Source organism: Somniosus microcephalus, chromosome 3 (genome assembly GCF_052327205.1).
Source record: "Somniosus microcephalus isolate GS21.2 chromosome 3, FLI_Smic_1.0, whole genome shotgun sequence".
NCBI classification, from domain to species: domain Eukaryota; kingdom Metazoa; phylum Chordata; class Chondrichthyes; order Squaliformes; family Somniosidae; genus Somniosus; species Somniosus microcephalus.
This window is the reverse complement of record NC_140989.1, coordinates 104,852,807-104,871,695: the sequence shown is the minus strand read 5'-3', so window position 1 is coordinate 104,871,695 and position 18,889 is coordinate 104,852,807. Positions and strand designations below refer to the sequence as shown.

Genomic DNA, 18,889 nt, shown 5'->3' with positions numbered 1-18,889 from the left:
TTCTGTCTCTCTGTCCGGCTATACAATCAAAAGTTATAGAGCGTACCTACATGTGTGTTACATCAAAAGAAAGCTTACGATTCCAGAACGGTTGTAAGCGTATTTACGTTTCGGTGAGACAAAAATTGCGCCCGCGGTATCCAAAAAACGTTCAAAATTCTGCTCATTAGCATTGAGTGACGTCGAGGTCGACCAATCGTACGGTCGAGCGACCCGACGGTTGACCAATCGCTGCGTGACGGGGGCGGGTTCCTGGCACGTGCGGGCGGACCCTCCTAGAGTCGAGTGACGGGACGATTGACCAATCCTACGCTTCGGTGACCTGACGGTCGACCAATCGGTGCATGTGTGGTCTGGCCTTATCGTTCTGAACCGAGGTGAGTCGCCACCATCTTGATTCCAAACTTTTCATTTCTTTTTCCTGCTTTCTGCGTGTTTCTTTTCAAATCTACATTTCCACCAAAAAAAAAGTTGCTTTTAAAACACAAATTGTTTTTAAAAAGGTTAATTCATTTGTAAATCTTTTTTCTAACCTCTATAATTTTCCGACCTTTCACCGTTTTTGCAGGCAGGCCTCGAAGCCTGGGCGTCTGTTGCCCAGCCACGCCCGAGCTACGCACCGGCCATCCCGCTGGGCCCGATTCCGAACCAGCGGCCAGCCATCTTGGTAAAGGCTGGCTGGGCTCACTGCAAGCTCCTCGCGCTTCATTCGCGCTCGCTCTGCACGGCGCACGCGCACCTCCACACAGAGCGCGGCCAGAGGGAAGCAAGCAGGCTGGCGCGGGGGGGGGCGGGGCTCGGGAGGGGAGGGGGAGCGGAGCGGGTTACCCCGGCAACCGGGCTCGCCAGCCGCAATCGGCCGTCTTAAGCCGCTCAGGCCCATGCCCGGTCCCGGAGATCGGGAGGCGGAGAGGGGAGGAGGGTTACCAAGGCAACCGGGCCCAGCCAGCCGCAATCGGCCGTCTTAAGCCACCTCAGGCCCGGCCTCGGGAGGGCAGGGCTCGGGCTCACCGGGGCGCTGTGCTCGGCATGTCAGTGCGTGGGGTGGCACGGAGCTCAGCGGAGCCATCGCCGGCAGAGGGGAGAGGGTCTGCTGGCTCCCCCCCTCCCTTTCTCCCCCCCCCTCCCTTTCTCCCCCCCTCCCTTCTCCCCCCCCCTCCCTTTCTCCCCCCCCCTCCCTTTCTCCCCCCCCCTCCCTTTCTCCCCCCCCCCTCCCTTTCTCCCCCCCCCTCCCTTTCTCCCCCCCCCTCCCTTTCTCCCCCCCCTCCCTTTCTCCCCCCCCTCCCTTTCTCCCCCCCGACTCCCTTTCTCCCCCCCTCCCTTTCTCTCCCCCGCCTCCCTTTCTCTCCCCCCCCTTTCTCTCCCCCCCTCCCTTTCTCTCCCCCCCTCCCTTTCTCTCCCCCCCTCCCTTTCTCTCCCCCCCTCCCTTTCTCTCCCCCCTCCCTTTCTCTCCCCCCCTCCCTTTCTCTCCCCCCCCCCCTTTCTCTCCCCCCCCTCCCTTTCTCTCCCCCCCCCCTCCCTTTCTCTCCCCCCCCCTCCCTTTCTCTCCCCCCCTCCCTTTCTCTCCCCCCCTCCCTTTCTCTCCCCCCCCTCCCTTTCTCTCCCCCCCCCTCCCTTTCTCTCCCCCCCCTCCCTTTCTCTCCCCCCCCTCCCTTTCTCTCCCCCCCCCCTCCCCCCCCCTTCTCTCCCCCCCCTCCCTTTCTCTCCCCCCCCTCCCTTCTCTCCCCCCCCTCCCTTTCTCTCCCCCCCCACCCCTTTCTCTCCCCCCCCTCCCTTTCTCTCCCCCCCCACCCTTTCTCTCCCCCCCCCTCCCTTTCTCTCCCCCCCCTCCCTTTCTCTCCCCCCCCTCCCTTTCTCTCCCCCCCCTCCCTTTCTCTCCCCCCCTCCCTTTCTCTCCCCCCCTCCCTTCTCTCCCCCCCCTCCCTTTCTCTCCCCCCCACCCTTTCTCTCCCCCCCTCCCTTCTCTCCACCCCCTCCCTTTCTCTCCACCCCCTCCCTTTCTCTCCACCCCCTCCCTTTCTCTCCACCCCCACCCTTTCTCTCCACCCCCTCCCTTCTCTCCCCCCCCCTCCCCTTTCTCTCCCCCCCCCCTCCCTTTCTCCCCCCCCCCTCCCTTTCTCTCCCCCCCCTCCCTTTCTCTCCCCCCCTCCCTTTCTCTCCCCCCCTCCCTTTCTCTCCCCCCCTCCCTTTCACTCCCCCCCCCCTCCCTTTCTCTCCCCCCCCCTCCCTTTCACTCCCCCCCCTCCCTTCTCTCCCCCCCCTCCCTTTCTCTCCCCCCCCTCCCTTTCTCTCCCCCCCCCCCTCCCTTTCTCTCCCCCCCCCTCCCTTTCTCTCCCCCCCCCTCCCTTTCTCTCCCCCCCCCCTCCCTTTCTCTCCCCCCCCCTCCCTTTCTCTCCCCCCCCCTCCCTTTCTCTCCCCCCCCTCCCTTTCTCTCCCCCCCCTCCCTTTCTCTCCCCCCCCCCTCCCTTTCTCTCCCCCCCCCCTCCCTTTCTCTCCCCCCCCCTCCCTCCCTTTCTCTCCCCCCCCCCTCCCTTTCTCTCCCCCCCCCTCTTTCTCTCCCCCCCTCCCTTCTCTCCCCCCCCCTCCCTTTCTCTCCCCCCCCTCCCTTTCTCTCCCCCCCTCCCTTTCTCTCCCCCCTCCCTTTCTCTCCCCCCCCTCCCTTTCTCTCCCCCCCCCTCCCTTTCTCTCCCCCCCTCCCTTTCTCTCCCCCCCCTCCCTTTCTCTCCCCCCCCTCCCTTTCTCTCCCCCCCCTCCCTTTCTCTCCCCCCCCTCCCTTTCTCTCCCCCCCCTCCCTTTCTCTCCCCCCCTCCCTTTCTCTCCCCCCCTCCCTTTCTCTCCCCCCCCCTCCCTTTCTCTCCCCCCCCTCCCTTTCTCTCCCCCCCCCTCCCTTTCTCTCCCCCCCTCCCTTTCTCTCCCCCCCTCCCTTTCTCTCCCCCCCTCCCTTTCTCTCCCCCCCTCCCTTTCTCTCCCCCCCTCCCTTTCTCTCCCCCCCTCCCTTTCTCTCCCCCCCTCCCTTTCTCTCCCCCCCTCCCTTTCTCTCCCCCCCTCCCTTTCTCTCCCCCCCTCCCTTTCTCTCCCCCCCTCCCTTTCTCTCCCCCCCCCTTTCTCTCCCCCCCTTTCTCTCCCCCCCTTTCTCTCCCCCCCTCCCTTTCTCTCCCCCCCCTCCCTTTCTCTCCCCCCCTCCCTTTCTCTCCCCCCCTCCCTTTCTCTCCCCCCCTCCCTTTCTCTCCCCCCTCCCTTTCTCTCCCCCCCCTCCCTTTCTCTCCCCCCCCTCCCTTTCTCTCCCCCCCCTCCCTTTCTCTCCCCCCCCTCCCTTTCTCTCCCCCCCCTCCCTTTCTCTCCCCCCCCTCCCTTTCTCTCCCCCCCCCCTCCCTTTCTCTCCCCCCCCCCTCCCTTTCTCTCCCCCCCCCTCCCTTTCTCTCCCCCCCTCCCTTTCTCTCCCCCCCTCCCTTTCTCTCCCCCCCCTCCCTTTCTCTCCCCCCCCTCCCTTTCTCTCCCCCCCTCCCTTTCTCTCCCCCCCCTCCCTTTCTCTCCCCCCCTCCCTTTCTCTCCCCCCCTCCTTTCTCTCCCCCCCCCTCCCTTTCTCTCCACCCCCCTCCCTTTCTCTCCACCCCCCTCCCTTTCTCTCCACCCCCCTCCCTTTCTCTCCACCCCCCTCCCTTTCTCTCCCCCCCCTCCCTTTCTCTCTCCCCCCCTCCCTTTCTCTCTCCCCCCCTCCCTTTCTCTCTCTCCCCCCCTCCCTTTCTCTCTCTCCCCCCTCCCTTTCTCTCCCCCCTCCCTTTCTCCCCCCCCTCCCTTTCTCTCCCCCCCTCCCTTTCTCTCCCCCCCTCCCTTTCTCTCCCCCCCCTCCCTTTCTCTCCCCCCCCCCTCCCTTTCTCTCCCCCCCTCCCTTTCTCCCAATTCACAATTCACAATTCAAATCGCTTTATTGGCATGATAAGTTACACCTTATGTTGCCAAAGCATCAAAATACATTTATGGCTGAGCACATAAACGCAGTTCTATTCATACAGTGTATAAACAGGTATATCCCTGAGTGTATAAATATACATTCGCATTGTTTATATATATTCTTTTCTTAGTTTACTGGTTGTCCCTCTGTTCATGGCAAGCTGTAACATAGTGTGCCGCCAGTGTTACACAGCTTCTCTCTTCTCCCAGTAGGAATGGGGTTTTTGGTTGTCATTCAGATTTCTGAATTCAGGGCATATTTGTGAGAATTTTTGGTAGAAATTCTCCCTGATGTCCTGATATTTTCCACAGGCTGTGAGGAAGTGCATCTCTGTCTCCACTACTCCCTGACTGCAGTGAGAGCATATCCTGTCTTCTCTTGGCAGCCTGGTCTGCCTGTGTCTGCCTTTTTCGATCGCTAGGCTATGTTCGCTAAGTCTGTACCTTGTCAAGGTTCTTCTCCGTTTGTTATCCTTTACCATGGTCAGGTAATCAGCTATGTTGTATTGTCTGTTTAGGGCCAAGTAGCAATTGAGTTTGCTTTGGGTTTTTGTTGTTTCTGCCCAATATGTCAGATATTTTTCTTTTTGCTTAGCGATGATTGTGTTGGGTCGAATTCTTTGTGTTACCCTGTCACTGTCCTGGGGCTGGTTATTGTTAGTAGTTACTTCACTGAGTCCCAGGACTAGTTGACTGAGGGTATTCTTCTTTATGGTCAGCTCTTGGCATTTCAGGGCGTCGTAGTGATAGCATTGGGGGTTGCTCATTTGTAGGTGATTCCAAAATTTGGTGGCTCTTTTTTGGATAGTGATTATTAATGGATATTGGCCTAGTTCCGCCCTGCATGCATTGTTTACTGTTTTCCTTTGAGTCCGGAGGATACTTTTACAGAATTCTGCATGTAGGATCTCAATTGGGTGTTTGTCCCATTTTGCGAATTCTTGTTGAGTTAGCGGTCCCCATACCTCACTGCCATAGAGTGCAATTGGTTCAATTACTGATTTGAAAATTTTGAGCCAAATGCTAATTGGGATTTCTATTTGGATTGATTTTTTGATGGCATAGAAAGCCCTTCTTGCTTTCTCTTTCAGTTCATTCACAGCCAGTTTGAAGTTTCCCGTAGAACTGATTTTTAAGCCCAAGTATGTGTAGTTAGTGGTTTGTTCAATTTTGGTTGTCCCTACTGTGAAATTTATTTTCGGTCCCTGATGTTTGGATCTTTGCTGGAACACAAGGACTTTGGTTTTTTGGGGATTTATTGTCCTCCCTTTCTCCCCCCCTCCCTTTCTCCCCCCCCCCCTTTCTCCCCCCCTCCCTTTCTCCCCCCCCCCTCCCTTTCACCCCCCCCCTCCCTTTCTCCCCCCCCCTCCCTTTCTCCCCCCCCACCCTTTCACCCCCCCCTCCCTTTCTCCCCCCCCCCTCCCTTTCTCCCCCCCCCTCCCTTTCTCCCCCCCCCCTCCCTTCTCCCCCCCCCTCCCTTTCTCCCCCCCCACCCTTTCTCCCCCCCCTCCCAATCACCCCCCCCCTCCCTTCTCCCCCCCCACCCTTCTCCCCCCCTCCCTTTCTCCCCCCCCACCCTTTCTCCCCCCCACCCTTCTCCCCCCACCCCTTTCTCCCCCCCACCCTTACTCCCCCCCTCCCTTTCTCCCCCCCTCCCTTTCTCCCCCCCTCCCTTTCTCCCCCCCCTCCCTTTCTCCCCCCCCCCTCCCTTTCTCCCCCCCCCTCCCTTTCTCCCCCCCCCTCCCTTTCTCCCCCCCCCTCCCTTTCTCCCCCCCTCCCTTTCTCCCCCCTCCCTTTCTCCCCCCTCCCTTCTCCCCCCCTCCCTTTCTCCCCCCCTCCCCTTCCTCCCCCCCTCCCCTTCTCCCCCCCTCACTCCCCCCCTCCCTTCTCTCCCCCCCTCCCTTCTCCCCCCCCTCCCTTTCTCTCCCCCCCCTCCCTTTCTCTCCCCCCCCTCCCTTCACCCCCCCTCCCTTTCTCCCCCCCCTCCCCTTTCTCCCCCCCTCCCTTTCTCCCCCCTCCCTTTCTCCCCCCTCCCTTTCTCCCCCCCTCCCTTTCTCCCCCCCTCCCTTCCTCCCCCCTCCCCCCCTCCCCTCCTCCCCTTCCTCCCCCCTCCCCTTCCTCCCCCCCTCCCCTTCCTCTCCCCCTTCCCCTTCTCTCCCCCCTTCCCCTTCTCTCCCCCCCTCCCTTTCTCCCCCCTCCCTTTCTCCCCCTCCCTTTCTCCCCCCCTCCCTTTCTCCCCCCTCCCCCCCCTCCCCTTCCTCCCCTTCTCTCCCCCCCTTCCCTTCTCTCCCCCCTTCCCCTGCTCTCCCCCCCTCCCTTCCCCCTCCTTCTCCCCCCTCCCTTTCTCCCCCCTCCCTTTCTCCCCCCTCCCTTTCTCCCCCCTCCCTTCTCCCCCTCCCTTTCTCCCCCTCCCTTTCTCCCCCTCCCTTTCTCCCCCTCCCTTTCTCCCCCTCCCTTTCTCCCCCTCCCTTTCTCCCCCCTCCCTTTCTCCCCCTCCCTTTCTCCCCCCTCCCTTTCTCCCCCCCTCCCTTTCTCCCCCCCTCCCTTTCTCCCCCCCCTCCCTTTCTCCCCCCCTCCCTTCTCCCCCCTCCCTTTCTCCCCCCTCCCTTTCTCCCCCCTCCCTTTCTCCCCCCTCCCTTACTGCCCCCTCCCTTACTGCCCCCCCTCCCTTACTGCCCCCTCCCTTTCTCCCCCCCTCCCTTTCTCCCCCCCTCCCTTTCTCCCCCCCTCCCTTTCTCCCCCCCTCCCTTTCTCCCCCCCTCCCTTTCTCCCCCCCTCCCTTTCTCCCCCCCTCCCTTTCTCCCCCCCTCCCTTTCTCCCCCCCTCCCTTTCTCCCCCCCTCCCTTTCTCCCCCTCCCTTTCTCCCCCCTCCCTTTCTCCCCCCCTCCCTTTCTTTCCCCCCTCCCTTTCTTTCCCCCCTCCCTTTCTCCCCCCTCCCTTTCTCCCCCCTCCCTTTCTCCCCCCTCCCTTACTGCCCCCTCCCTTTCTCCCCCCCCTCCCTTTCTCCCCCCTCCCTTTCTCCCCCCTCCCTTTCTCCCCCCCTCCCTTTCTCCCCCCTCCCTTTCTCCCCCCTCCCTTTCTCCCCCCTCCCTTTCTCCCCCCTCCCCTTCCTCCCCCCTCCCCTTCCTCCCCCCCTCCCCTTCCTCCCCCCCCTCCCCTTCCTCCCCCCCTCCCCTTCCTCCCCCCCTCCCCTTCCTCCCCCCCTCCCCTTCTCTCCCCCCCTCCCCTTCTCTCCCCCCTTCCCCTTCTCTCCCCCCTTCCCCTTCTCTCCCCCCTCCCTTTCTCCCCCCTCCCTTTCTCCCCCCTCCCTTTCTTTCCCCCCTCCCTTTCTTTCCCCCCTCCCTTTCTTTCCCCCCTCCCTTTCTTTCCCCCCTCCCTTTCTTTCCCCCCTCCCTTTCTTTCCCCCCCTCCCTTTCTTCCCCCCCTCCCTTTCTTCCCCCCCCTCCCTTTCTTCCCCCCCTCCCTTTCTTCCCCCCTCCCTTTCTTTCCCCCCTCCCTTTCTCTCACCCCCTCCCTTTCTCTCCCCCCTCCCTTTCTCTCCCCCCTCCCTTTCTCTCCCCCCTCCCTTTCTCTCCCCCCTCCCTTTCTTTCCCCCCTCCCTTTCTTTCCCCCCTCCCTTTCTCTCCCCCCCTCCCTTTCTCTCCCCCCTCCCTTTCTCTCCCCCCTCCCTTTCTCTCCCCCCTCCCTTTCTCTCCCCCCCTCCCTTTCTCTCCCCCCCCTCCCTTTCTCTCCCCCCCTCCCTTTCTCTCCCCCCCTCCCTTTCTCTCCCCCCCTCCCTTTCTCTCCCCCCCTCCCCTTCCTCCCCCCCTCCCCCTCCCCCTCCCTTCCCCCCAGTCGCGCTCTCTCTTCCCCCCAGTCGCACGCTCTCTTCCCCCCAGTCGCTCTCTCTCTTCCCCCCCCCCCCCCCCCCCCCAGTCGCTCTCTCTCTCTTTCTCTCTTCCAACAACAACATGCCCTCAAAAATCCCTCGGCACCGCCGGGCACTTCAGCTAGTAATATATATATAAAGGATGACTGCTTCTCAAATCACACTAATTTGGACAACTCCTTCTTCAAGTTCGATTTGGTTGCAAGTCTCCTTCACCTGGCCCCCTTCACCTGAAATGGTAGGACGCTTTGGTCCATTGGTACCTACACATTCGTTTTGCGCCATATTAGCGGATATAGAGCAGGCTTTGTGGGTGAGGTTGGTCACCTCCATGTGTATTTTATTTTGTCTCAGTGGTCTGGTTGAGAACTGGTGAAACTCAACTGACGCTAACTCCTGGAAATAGATTTTGGCCACGTGGTGTTACTTTTCAAAGGAAGTTGCAAATAGGTATGGGGAAAAGCAGAAAATTATGTAAGTAATCGGAATAAGGGTTCAGATATCAAACTGAGAGAGCAATGTGTGAGTCATTTGCAATGTCTGAAAACAGTTCATTGATTCATAAGTGGAACTTCAGTCCAGTTTGCCATATTTTTCAGTATAAGAGGAAAACGACTTTTTATTATCAACAGCTCTCAAAGAATTAATTACTATTTAAGAACATAAGAAATAAGAGGAGTAGGCCATACGGCCCCTCGAGCCTGCTCCGCCGTTCAATAAGATCATGGCTGATCATTGACCTCAACTCCACTTTCCCGTCCGTTCTCCATATCCCTCGATTCCCCTGGAGTCAAAAAAATCTATCGCTCTCAGCCTTGAATAAACTCAAAGACTCGGCATTCACAGCCCTCTGGGGCAGAGAATTCCAAAAATTCACAACCCTCTGAGTGAAGAAATTCCTCCTCATCTTGGTCTTAAATGGCCCACCCCTTATCCTGAGACTATGGCCCCTTGTTCTAGACACGCCAGCCAGGGGAAACAACCTCTCAGCATCTACCCTGTCAATCCCCTTCAGAATCTTGTATGTTTCCATGAGATCACCTCTCATTCTTCTAAACTCCAGAGAGTATAGGCCCATTCTACACAATCTCTAAATACTCCAACCCCCTTGCAATAAAGGCCAACATGCCATTTGCCTTCCTTATTGCTTGCTGTACCTACATGCTAGCTTTCTGTGTTTCTTGCACGAGGACAACCAAATCTCTCTGAACACCAACATTTGAAAGTGTCTCGCCATTTAAAAAATATTCTGTTTTTCTATTCTTCCTACCAAAGTGAATAACCTCACATTTCCCTACATTATACTCCATCTGCCACCTTACTGCCCACTCACAGTCTATCTATATCCCTTTGCAGACTCTGTGTGTTCTCCTCACAGCTTACTGTCCCACCTAGCTTTGTATCGTCAGCAAACTTGGATACATTACACTTGGTCCCTTCATCTAGGTCATTAAAATAGGTTGTAAATAACTGAGGCCCCAACACTGATCCTTGTGGCACCCCACTAGTTACAGCCTGCCAACCTGAAAAAGACCAGTTTATCCCTACTCCCCCTTTTCTGTCCGTTAACCAATCCTCTATCCATGCTACTATATTACCCCCAACCCCATGAGTCCTAATCTTGTGTAATAATCTTTTACATAGAAACTTAGAAGATAGGAGCAGGAGTAGGCCATTCGGCCCTTCGAGCCTGCTCCGCTATTCAATGCGATCATGGCTGATCATCCAATTTCAGTACCCGGTCCCTGCTTTCTCCCCATACCCCATGATCCATTTAGCCTTAAGAAATATATCCAACTCCTTCTTGAATATATTTAATGAATTGGCTTCTACGTCCTTCTGTAGTAGAGAATTCCACAGGTTCACCACTCTCTGGGTGAAGAAATTCCCTCCTCATTTCTGTCCTAAATGGCCGACTCCTTAGACTGTGACCCCTGGTTCTGGACTCCCCGACCATCGGGAACATCCTTCCTGCATCTAGTCTGTCCAGTCCTGTCAGAATTTTATAAGTTTCAATGAGATCTCCTCTCATTCTTCTAAACTCCAGCGAGTACAAGCCCAATCGTCCCAATCTCTCCTCATACGTCATTCCTGCCATCCCAGGTATCAGCCTGGTGAATCTTCGCTGAACTCCTTCCATGGCAAGAACATCCTTCCTCAGATAAGGCGACCAAAACTGCACACAATACTCAAGGTGCGGTCTTACCAAGGCCCTGTACAACTGCAGCAAGACATCCTTGTTCCTGTACTCAAACCCTCTCGCTACGAAGGCCAACATACCATTTGCCGCCTTAACCGCCTGCTGCACCTGCATGCTTACCTTCAGCGACTGGTGCACAAGGACACCCAGGTCTCGTTGCACTTCCCCTTCTCGCAATCTATTGCCATTCAGATAATCTGCCTTCCTGTTTTTGCCACCAAAGTGGATAACCTCACATTTATCCACGTTATATTGCATCTGCCATGCTTTTGCCCAATCACCCAACCTGTCCAAATCATACTGGAGTTTCTCAGCATCCTCCTCACAGCACACACGCCCACCCAGCTTTGTGTCGTCTGCAAATTTGGAGATATTACATCTAGTTCCCTTGTCTAGATCATTAATATATATTGTGAATAGCTGGGGTCCAAGGAACGATCCCTGCGGTACCCCACTAGTCACTGCCTGCCACTTGGAAAAAGACCCGTTTATTCCAACTCTTTGCTTTCTGTCTGCCAACCAGTTCTCTATCCAAGTCAATACTTTGCCCCCAATCCCATGTGCCTTAACTTTACACGCTAATCTCTTATGCGGGACCTTATCGAAAGCCTTCTGAAAGTCCAAATACACTACATCCACTGGTTCTCCCTTATCTATTTTACCAGTTACATCCTCAAAAAATTCCAGTAGATTAGCCAAGCACGATTTACCTTTTGTAAATCCATGTTGAATTTGTCCAATCCTGTCACTGTTTTCCAAGTGCTTTGCTATTACATCTTTTATAATGGACTCGAGCATTTTCCCCACCACCGATGCCAGGCTTACCGGTCTGTAATTCCCCATTTTCTCTCTACCACCTTTTTTGAATAGTGGGGTAACATTAGCTACCCTCCAATCCATGGGTACTGTTCCAGATTCCATCGAATGTTGGAAGATGATCAGCAATGCATCTACTATTTCTAGGGCCACTTCCTTAAGTACCCTAGGATGTAGATTATCAGGTCCTGGGGATTTACCCGCCTTCAATCCCATCATTTTCCCTAACACCATTTCCCTACAAATACTGATTTCTTTCAGTTCCTCCCTTTTATCAGACCCTATGTTCCCCGACATCTCTGGGGGGTTATTTGTGTCCTCCTTTGTGAAGACAAAACCAAAATATGTATTTAATTGGTCAGCCATTTCTTTGTTCCCCATTATAAATTCCCCTGATTCTGACTGCAAGGGACCCACGCTTGACTTCACCAATCTTTTTCTCTTCACATATCTATAAAAGCTTTTACAGTCAGTTTTTATGTTCCCTGCAAGCTTACTCTCATTCAATTTTCCCCTTCTTAATTAATCCCTTTGTCCTCCTTTGTTGAATCCTAAACTGCTCCCAATCCTCAGGTTTACTGCTTTTTCTGGCCAATTTTTATGTCCTCTCCTTGGATCTTATGCTATCCCTAATTTCCCTTGTTAGCCACGGTTGAGTCACCTTTTTTGTTTTATTTTTATGCCAAACTGGGATGAACAAATTCTGTAGTTCATCCATGTGGTCTATGAATGTTTGCCATTACCTATCCACCGTCAACCCTTTGAGTGACATTCCCCAATCAATCCTACCCAACTCGCACCTCAGACCATCGTAGTTTCCTTTATTTAAATTCAGGACCCTAGTCTCTGAGTCAACTACTTCATTCTCCATCTTAATGATGAATTCGATCATATTATGATCGCTCCGACCCAAGGGCCCTCTTACAACAAGATTGCTAATTAATCCTTTCTCGTTACATAATACCCAGTCTAAGATGGCCTGATCTCTGGTTGGTTCCTCGACATATTGGTCCAGGAAACTATCCCGTAAACACTCCAGGAATTCCTCCTCCACAGTATTGTTACTAATTTGGTTAGCCCAATCTATATGTAGATTGAAGTCACCCATGATGACTGCTGTGCCCTTATTGCACGCTTCTCTAATTTCCCTTTTAATGCCATCCCCAACCTCCGCATTACTGATTTCATGTGGCACCTTATCGAATGCCTTTTTGAAATCCAAATATACTACATCCACTGGGTCCCCTTTATCTACCCTGCTAGTTACACCCTCAAAAAACTCTTAATAAATTTGTCAAACAAGATTATGATATTCTAAGTGCCCTGATACCACTTCCTTAACAATGGTTTCCAGCATTTTCCTGACGACTGATGTCAGGCTAACTGGCCTGTAGTTCCCTGTTTCCTCTCCCTTCTTTCTTGAATAGCGGTGTTACATTTGCGATCTTCCAATCCACTAGGACCGTTCTAGAATCTAGGGAATTTTGGAAGATCAAAACGAATGCACCCACCTCTTTTAGAACCCTATGATGTAGGCCATCAGGTCCAGGGCATTTGTCGGGTTTAGGTCCCATTAGTTTCTCTAGTACTTTTTCTCTACTTAGATTAATTACGTTAAATTCCTCACCCTTATTAGACCCTTGGTTCCCCACCATTTTTGGTATGCTCTTTGTGTCTGCTACTGTGAAGACAGATACAAAATATTTATTTAACGTTTGTGCCATTTCCTTATCCCCGATAATGATTTCTCCTGTCTCAGCCTCTAAGGGGCCAACGTTTACTTTTGCTACTCTCTTCCTTATATACTTGTAGAAGCTCTTACAATCTGCTGTATTGTATTACTCAAGTTTTCTGTTTGGATAATGCCGGTTACAATAAGAGTGCTTTAATTTTTTTTACTCCATGCAGTTCACATGTGATGCATGGTGCAGTTCCATTGTTTGCCAGAAATTGCTGAGTAGCATTGGGGCCTGTAGTATTGAGTGTTACAGTCCCAACTCATCAGTTGCTTTTTTTTAATAGAACCACTAGCTGCCACTCCATTAGGACTGGTAAAGTGAACTGACTCGGACTAATGTTATGCCACGTTCTTAAAGAAAGCAGTACAAAGACTTAAGCCATGCAAAAACCTTGATTATTTTTGCTTGGCAGATGGAAATAATTTCTCTGTAATTTGTGTTTTCTCTCTCCAGATATAAGGACATAGCCAACCAAAGAAATTCTTTGGTGGTTTGTTGTGGTTTCTTACTTTAGCTGGGAGACCATGGGAGTCTTGGATGCTATTCCATCTCTGGCCTCTGCTAGTCACCTTTGATTTCTCATTGTAGACGTGGGTCTGAGTCTGGCCCTGGTGTTTTTTTTCCACCATTTCAAAATAGGCGGCTCTACAGCTGCACAGACACTAGAATGGGGCAGAAAACGTGGAGGGGGAACGTGGAGGGGGAACGAGGCGGGGAGGGAAGGGGGAGGGGGGGAACGAGGCAGGGAGGGAAGGGGGAGGGGGAACGAGGCGGGGAGGGAAGGGGGAACGAGGCGGGGAGGGAAGGGGGAACGGGGAGGGAAGGGGGAGGGGGAACGAGGCGGGGAGGGAAGGGGGAGGGGGAACGAGGCAGGGAGGGAAGGGGGAGGGGGAACGAGGCAGGGAGGGAAGGGGGAACGGGGAGGGAAGGGGGAACGGGGAGGGAAGGGGGAGGGGGAACGAGGCAGGGAGGGAAGGGGGAGGGGGAACGAGGCAGGGAGGGAAGGGGGAGGGGGAACGAGGCAGGGAGGGAAGGGGGAGGGGAACGAGGCGGGGAGGGGAGGGGGAATGAGGCGGGGAGGGAAGGGGGAACGAGGCGGGGAGGGAAGGGGGAGGGGGAACGAGGCGGGGAGGGAAGGGGGAACGAGGCGGGGAGGGAAGGGGGAGGGGGAACGAGGCGGGGAGGGAAGGGGGAGGGGGAACGAGGCGGGGAGGGGAGGGGGAACGAGGCGGGGAGGGAAGGGGGAGGGGGAACGAGGCGGGGAGGGAAGGGGGAGGGGGAACGAGGCGGGGCGGGAAGGGGAGGGGCAAGGAGGCGGGAAGGGGGAGGGGCAAGGAGGCAGGGAAGGGGGAGGGGCAAGGAGGCAGGGAAGGGGGAGGGGCAAGGAGGGGGAGGGGCAAGGAGGTGGGGAGGGAAGGGGGAGGGGCAAGGTGGGGAGGGAAGGGGGAGGGGCAAGGAGGCGGGGAGGGAAGGGGAGGGGCAAGGAGGCGGGGAGGGAAGGGGGGGCAAGGAGGCGGGGAGGGAAGGGGGCGGGGAGGGGAGGGAAGGGGGAGGGGCAAGGAGGAGGGGAGGGAAGGGGAGGGGCAAGGAGGCGGGGAGGGAAGGGGAGGGGTAAGGAGGCGGGGAGGGAAGGGGGCGGGGCAAGGAGGCGGGGAGGGAAGGGGAGGGGCAAGGAGGCGGGGGGAGGGGCAAGGAGGCAGGGAGGGAAGGGGGAGGGGCAAGGAGGCGGGGAGGGAAGGGGGAGGGGCAAGGAGGCGGGGAGGGAAGGGGGAGGGGAGGGGCAAGGAGGCGGGGAGGGAAGGGAGGGGCAAGGAGGCGGGGGGAGGGGCAAGGAGGCGGGGAGGGAAGGGGGAGGGGCAAGGAGGCGGGGAGGGGAGGAGGAAGGAGGCGGGGAGGGGGGTAGGGAGGGGGGAGGAGGCGGGGAGGGGAAGGAGGCGGGGAAGGGGGGGGAGGGGGAAGTGGGGAGGGGGAAGAGGGGGCAAGGAGTGGGAGGGAGGGGGGCGGGGAGGGGGAAGGAGGCGGAGGGGGCGGGGGGAGGGGGAGGGAGGGGGAAGGAGGCGGGGAGGGGGAGTGGGGAGGGAGGGGGGCGGGGAGGGGGAAGGAGGCGGGGAGGGGGAGTGGGGAGGAAGGGGGAGGGGGAATGGGGTGGGGGGGAGGGGGAAGGGGGGAGGGGGAATGGGGTGAGGAGGGAAGGGGAAGGGGAATGGGGTGGGGAGGGGGAATGGGGTGGGGAGGGAAGGGGGAGGGGGAATGGGGAGGGGAGGGGGAGGGGGAATGGGGTGGGGAGGGAAGGGGGAGGGGGAATGGGGTGGGGAGGGAAGGGGGAGGGGGAATGGGGTGGGGGACGGAAGGGGGGAGGGGGAATGGGGTGGGGATGGAAGGGGGGAGGGGGAATGGGGTGGGGAGGGAAGGGGGGAGGGGGAATGGGGTGGGGGGGAGGGGGGGTGAGGAGGGAATGGGGGAGGGGGGATGGGGAGGGGGAATGGGGTGGGGAGGGAAGGGGGGAGGGGGAATGGGGTGGGGAGGGAAGGGGGGAGGGGGAATGGGGTGGGGAGGGAAGGGGGAGGGGGAATGGGGTGGGGAGGGAAGGGGGGAATGGGGTGGGGAGGGAAGGGGGGAATGGGGTGGGGAGGAAGGGGGAGGGGGGAATGGGGTGGGAAGGCGGAGGGGGGGAATGGGGTGGGAAGGCGGAGGGGGGGAATGGGGTGGGAAGGCGGAGGGGGGGAATGGGGTGGGAGGCGGAGGGGGGGAATGGAAGGGGGAGGGGGGAATTGGGGGGAGGGGGGAATGGGGTGGGAGGGGGGAATGGGGTGGGAAGGGGGAGGGGGGAATGGGGTGGGGAGGGGGGTGGTGGGGAGGGGGGGAAGGGGGTGGGGAGGGGGAGGGGGGGAATGGGGGTGGGGAGGGGGGTGGGGAGGGAGGGGGGGTGGGGAGGGGGGGAATGGGGTGGGAAGGGGGAGGGGGGAAGGGGTTGGGGAGGGAGGGGGGAAGGGGTTGGGGAGGGAGGGGGGAAGGGGTTGGGGAGGGAGGGGGGAATGGGGTGGGGAGGGAAAGGGGAGGATGGGGTGGGGGGGGGTGGGGAGGGAAGGGGGATGGGGGGAATGGGGAGGGGGGAATTGGGTGGGGAGGGGGGAATGGGGTGTGGGGGAATGGGGAGGGGGGGAATGGGGTGGGGAGGGAAGGGGGTGGGGAGGGATGGAGGGGGGAATGGGGTGGGGAGGGAAGGGGGAGGTGGGGTGGTGGGGAGGGAAGGGGATGGGGGATGGGGAGGGGAGGGGGGGAATGGGGTGGGGGGAATGGGGAGGGGGGAATGGGGTGGGGAGGGAAGGGGGAATGGGGGGAATGGGGTGGGGAGGGAAGGGGGAATGGGGGAGGGAATGGAGGGGAGGGAAGAGGGAATGGAAGGGCGGGGGAATGGGGGGGAGGCGGAATGGGGTGGGGAGGGAAGGGAGTGAGGGAATGAGGTGGGGAGGGAAGAGGGAGGGAGACCATGCAAAGTCTGTGGCCATGAAGAAAAAGTGTTTACCAGATGAACACAGATTGAAAACCCTTTCCCAAAAGATGCAGTGAAGGACATTTAATATTGCTTTTCTAAATAGTGTCCTTGTGAGTAGACATTTTTAATTTTAGAGTAACATGACTAGGAGTGTCGTCAGAGCAAAGATTTGCAAATGTCTCTGGATTTAATGAGTCATAGTTCAATATTGCTTTTTATAAGTCAGAAATGAAGAAGTAAAACCTCAAACTGGTTCCAGCTGCTGTTTTCAGACAGTAACATGGAAATGGCTGCTGCCACACCATTGGGGGACTGGTGAAGTGAGCGGATGCAGTTTTGATCTTTTTTCATTTACATAGGCTAAATAAGGTGTTAAGAACATTGAGAATCAGCAGTGTGTGATGCAGAAACTCACAAATTAAATGGGATCCTTTGGACAAGCACTCCAAAAAAAAATCCCATTTAATTATGTGCACGTAAGTTACTTTGGTGAAGGGGCGGGGAGGAAGGGTGAGGAAACAACCTTGAATAAAATGTTAAATAACAACAGAAAATGCTGGAAAAACTCAGCAGGCCAGGCAACATTTGTGGAGAGAAATAAAATGTTTATTATTTGATACAAAAGGCTCAATCTTAATTAATTTGGATTCAGCCATGGTACTTGGACAACAGAGAGTAAGGGTTCTGCAATTCTACACGAAACACACTGGATACTCACTACTTCCACTAAAATAAAATGATGTTCCTAGATAGCTTTGTAACAATTTGGATCTTTTTATGGACTATATTCGTAGGTAAGACTTTTTTTGAATTTTATTATGTGTATTTAATTCATCAAGCTAATTTTCAGTGATATAATTCCCCCATTCTAAATTCAGATTTAGCACTGATAAGTGACCTGCTCCCTCAAGCTGTCTGTGAACATGATTGATGATCTGGAGCGGGGGGCCATTCAAGTGGGGGGAGTTAAAAGAAATGTTGTAGTGGTAGGGGATAGTATCGTTCGGGGGATAGATAGAGTTCTTTGCAGCCGAGAGCGAGAGTCCTGAAGGCTGTGTTGCCTGCCCGGTGCCAGGGTTAAGGACATCTCCTCTGGACTGGAGAGAAACTTGGAGTGGGAGGGGGAGGATCCAGTTGTCGTGGTCCATGTTGGTACCAACGACATAGATAGGACAAGGAAGGAGGTTCTGCTGAGGGAGTTTGAGCAGCTAGGGGCCAAATTAAAAAGCAGAACCACCAGGGTAATAATCTCTGGATTACTACCTGAGCCATGTGCAAATTTGGCTAGGGTAAATAAAATTAGAGAGTTAAATGCGTGGCTCAAAGACTGGTGTGGGAGAAATGGGTTTTGCTTCCTGGGACACTGGCACCAGTACTGGGACAGGAGAGACCTGTTCCGTTGGGACGGACTTCACTTGGCCAGTGCTGGGACTAGAATCCTGGTGAATCGAATAACTAGGGCTATAGAGAGGGCTTTAAACTAATTAGTGGGGGGGAGGTTTTAAGAGAGCGAAAAATAAAAATGACAGCGGAGAAGGCAATAGAGCAAGGTAGCAGTGGGGGAATTAAAAACCAGAGCGTGTCAGGAAGGGACAGAATATATAATGATAAAGGTAAAGTAGTAAAAGGGGTAAAAGCAGGAATAAATTGTCAGAAAACATATTTGAAAGTTCTTTATCTGAATGCACGCAGCATTCGTAACAAAATTGACGAGTTGACGGTGCAAATAACTACACATGGGTATGATCTGGTGGCCATTACGGAAACATGGCTGCAAGATAATCATGACTGGGAACTAAACATACAAGGATATTTGACAATTAGGAAGGACAGACAGGAAGGAAAGGGAGGTGGGGTTGCTATGTTAGTCAAGGATGGAATCACTGCAATAGTCAGAAATGATATTGGGTCAAAGGATCAGGATAGTGAAACAGTTTGGGTGGAGATAAGGAATAATAAGGGGAAAAAGTCACTAGTGGGCGTAGTCTATAGGCCTCCTAACAGTTGCAACTCTGTTGGTCGGAGTATAAATCAGGAAATAGTTGGGGCTTGTAATAAGGGAACAGCTATAATCATGGGGGATTTTAACTTTCATATTGACTGGACCAATCAAGTTGGGCATGGCAGCATTGAGGAAGAGTTCATAAGGGACGGGTTCCTTGAGCAGTATGTAACTGAACCAACCAGGGGGCAGGCAATCTTAGATCTGGTCCTGTGTAATGAGACAGGATTAATAAAAAATGTCCTAGTAAAGGATCCCCTTGGAATGAGTGACCATAATATGGTTGAATTCCAAATTCAGTTTGAGGGTGAGAGTTGGATCTCAAACCAGCGTACTAAGCTTAAATAAAGGAGACTATGAAGGTATGAGAGTAGAATTGACTAAAGTGGACTGGGAAAACAGATTAAAGTGTAAGACGGTACAAGAGCAGCGGTCTACATTCAAGGAGATATTTCACATCTTTCAAGATAAATATATTCCACTGAGGAAAAAGGGGAGTAAAAGAAAAGACAGCCATCCGTGGCTTAGTAAAGTAATAAAGGATAGTATTCGACTGAAAAGAAGGGCATATAAATTAGCCAAATCTAGTGGGAGGATAGAAGATTGGGAAGCATTTAAAAGCCAGCAAACAATAACTAAAAGATTAATTAAGAAAGGGAAGATAGATTATGAAAGTAAACGAGCAAAAAATATAAAAACAGATAGCAAGAGTTTCTACAGCTGTATAAAAAGAAAAAGGGTGGCTAAAGTGAATGTTGGTCCCTTAGAGGATGGGACCGGGAAACTAGTGGTGGGGAACATGGAGATGGCAAAGAAG

The 18,889-nt window shown here is 55.3% G+C and overlaps 1 protein-coding gene across 2 annotated transcripts in view; it reads left to right on the top strand.

Annotated features, from left to right (window-relative positions):
• The window catches only part of pus10 (pseudouridine synthase 10), a 103,546-nt gene that overhangs the window by 47,243 nt on the left and 37,414 nt on the right, over positions 1 to 18,889 (top strand). The window lies entirely within an intron of this gene.